Genomic DNA, 3544 nt, shown 5'->3' with positions numbered 1-3544 from the left:
CACTATACTGCCACACCGTACGTTAAAATCGGTCTGATTACCGATGTGTATAGCCAATACGTGATTGTGGTTGTGGGTTGTAAACCCCATTTATTACCAATAGCTTTTTTTAAGAAAAGAGAGCTACAGTAGCTTTTTTGACTCTTTCCTGTGCGTTACGTTTCCAGTTTAGTTTTTTATCTAAGACAAGACCCAGGTATTTAGCCTCGTCTGAGAATTTTAATTATGGATTCCTTTAAAATAGCCAGGGTTGAAAAATTGAATTTTGTATCTCCTCAAAATAAGACCAGATCGGTTTTATGTGGTTAAGACCCAGTCCACACCGATCAACTAAAATGTTAGTCTGGCTCGGGCATTTTGTAAGAGTTCTTTTAAGGTGCTAAGATGCTTTCCTCACACTGCTGTAGCAACGTCGTCCGCATAGGCTTTCACTCTGAAGTCCTCCGCCTCCAGACTAGTTAGGATTTCATTCAGCACTAGATTCCAGAGGAGAGGGGATAGAACACCACCTTGCGGTGTCCCTCTACTAACGAATCGTCCAGCAGAAGAGTTGCCCAGTTTTGAGTTAATTATTCTGCTAGTAAGCATTAAATGAATTAACTCCCGAAGCGAACTATCTACATTTAGAGATGTTTGTGAAGATGTGATTGCAGATGTGTCCACGTTGTTAAAGGTACCTTCGATGTCAAGGAAAGCAACCATAGTGAGCTCTCTATGATGGAGGGAATATTTGATGGTGCGTACTAAGGTATGTAATGCCGTTTCCACCAATTTACCTTTACAGTAGACATTTTAAGACGAAGAAAAAAGTCTGTTATCAATACTTGCACTTAAATGGATATCAATCGATCTTTCCAAAAGTCTTAAAAAGGAATAATGATAGACTTATATAGGTCGTAGATCTTTAGGATTGACTTACGAGAATATACTTGTTTGGGTATAAAAACAACTTTAACTTTTCTCCATGTCGAGGGAACATAAACCAGGTAAAGACAGCTGGTAAAAATTGCCTCAAGGATTGGTGCAATTATGTCAGAAGTCTTTTGTAACTCGGCTGGTATTATTCCATCTGGTCCTGCAGATTTAAATGGTTTGAAGCTGTTGAGAGCCCATTGTAGCTTATCCCTTGTGATCAGACCTTGTGGATATGTTGTATTTGAACTTGAACGTATGTATATACTTGTTGCAAGTATGGGTAATGGAACTACCAGGAAAGTAAGTGTACAATAGTATGTTCAGCGATTCATTACTTGAATTTGTTTGCATTTTTCAAGTAGCTTGGCATCGCTGGACTAGTTGAAAGAATTTTCTGTAAGCTTGAGGCTTCATCGTGCAACAGAAGGATCACCAAGAAGATCACTGAGATTTCCCTAGTGCCATATTGTAGATTCTTAGGGATTCTTTGTCCGTCATAAAAGGTGTGATTAAAATCTCAAGCCAATATGTAAAACCAACAATTTAGTAATCAATTTTAAGGAGTTTAAAGACTTTGCCTGGAAAAATTGCCTGGGAAAAATGTAATATAAAAATCTTTCGTCTTCATTTTGATTTTTTTTGCACTGTCTAAGTATCGGTATAGGATTCGCAAGTTTGAGGATGTTTTTCTTTTTTTCTCATAGAACTTTTTCTAGAAGAAATAAATAAAGATGTATTATACCCATCAGGAGTATTTTCATTATGTATTCCTTAGTTTTGTTTCTAGCTGTCTTTTGTATCTGGTCTCAAATTTCAGAATTGTTATCTTTAAATCACATTGAAACAACCATCATTAAATGGGAGCAAAAACAACTCAATGTACTATCTTTTAAATTGCTGGGGCCTTAAAGTGAAATTGAAATTATAAGCAAATAATTTTTGTCATTTTCGATTTAACCTTTCACCTTTAACCTTAAAACAAATTTTACTGACATTCAAGTCGAAAAAATATATATTTACTTTATGCAATTTTTTTTGAACTTCTAGAGGTACCAGGCCCTGCTGTAAGACATTTTGAAGAGAAAAGGACATTTTAAACAACGAACAGAAAAAAGGTTTAAAACTTCGATAATGCGGAAAACAAAATTTTTGTCACGTCTTCTTAAAGTTATGATAACATTTTGAATATTTTACTACTACAAGAATCTTATCATCCCCCCCCCCCATTCTTCCCCTACTAAACCAACAAATCGACCGACTCCATACCGTCATCGACTTGAAAACGTCTGAAAAGTGATGATGTTCACCGGGATAATATCTGTAACGAAAATAACTGCAAAGGCGAAGGGTTAAGTTAAAGGTTCGACCATTGCGCTTGAGTTAGTATTAAATGGCTGGAATGAGATAAAATCTTCTGTCTTTTTTTATGGGTTGAATTTGAACTGAGGGCAGGGATGGTGACGACAAAGACGACGACGATGATGATGATGGTAGAATCAGAATAAAGATTGAATTAATTTTATTATGACTAACATAAAAAACGAGGCCCAAACAAACCTTTTGCCAAAAATCAAAATAAAATTCAATTTTGAAATTAATAAATTCATGATATTATTTTTTATTAGGTTAGGACAGAAAACAGGACAAAAACATTATAATTATATTAAATCTTTGAATTTAATGTACAGTGCCTGTATTTTTATTTTTGTCTGTGGTTAAGATTGCAAAGGGTAAGTAAAGTAGGCGAAATGGGTCAAGTGTATGAAATTATCATCATCAGATACGAGTCCAGTTTAACTTGAATTATAATTATTTTGTATTGCTTTTCATTGAAGGATCTTAAGGATTGTTATTTTATGCTCAAATGTAAGTAGGTTGGTCTTGGTATACATTTCAATTTAAACTTTATGGGTGGCATTGGTCATAATAAAGTGTCCCTAATACAATTTTTTTTTGAAGCATCATGAATCACATAAATTTGGCAACTTGTGTTTTTTCTTGAGGTTAATCTACAATTATAGGGGATATAGCTCAGTGGTAGAGCATTCGACTGCAGATCGAGAGGTCCCCGGTTCAAGCCCGGGTGTCCCCTGTAATTCTTTTGAAGTTATTTTTATTTTATTAGTTCCTTTCGAAATTTTGTATTTTAAATATACTTTTATAGTATTGAAACCACCGACCGTCTCTGTAAATCTTGAACGACGACAACCACATCTACGATTTGAGAACTTTCTTATAAAAGGTAAGGTAGCTCAATAGTGCTCGAGCTGCAGAGCAGCTAGACGACACCTTTTCAAAAAAAGAAGCTGGTAATCGACCCACACTGATAAATTCCCATTCCGTCTGTCGATTTGTCTTGCTTAAAAGTGTGTAGGTCTCATGTTGTGTTGAGAAAGTTGTCAGTTGAATTATCCTTCAAAATTTCAAAATAACCAACAACAGTTTTCTATAATGAAATAGTTTGATTTCAAAATCTATTTTTGCTAACGCGATTTTTATTCGTTAACCAATTTTTAACAATTTTAGAAGTATTTGCGTACTATGTTTTTTAGATTTTAATTTTGTACTAAATACTGACTTGGATTTTTATATGATAATTAAAGCAATATTTACTGAGAGACAAAATAAG

The 3544-nt window shown here is 34.5% G+C and overlaps 1 non-coding gene across 1 annotated transcript; it reads left to right on the top strand.

The window, feature by feature from the left end:
* The first annotated feature begins 2935 nt into the window (after window positions 1-2935).
* Window positions 2936-3007, top strand: Trnac-gca (transfer RNA cysteine (anticodon GCA)). The gene has a single exon. It is a non-coding gene; the product is annotated as a tRNA-Cys (tRNA).
* Window positions 3008-3544: the final 537 nt, after the last annotated feature.

This window comes from Eupeodes corollae, chromosome 1, assembly GCF_945859685.1.
Source record: "Eupeodes corollae chromosome 1, idEupCoro1.1, whole genome shotgun sequence".
Lineage (NCBI taxonomy): Eukaryota > Metazoa > Arthropoda > Insecta > Diptera > Syrphidae > Eupeodes > Eupeodes corollae.
This window is presented reverse-complemented; position numbering and strand designations above follow the sequence as displayed.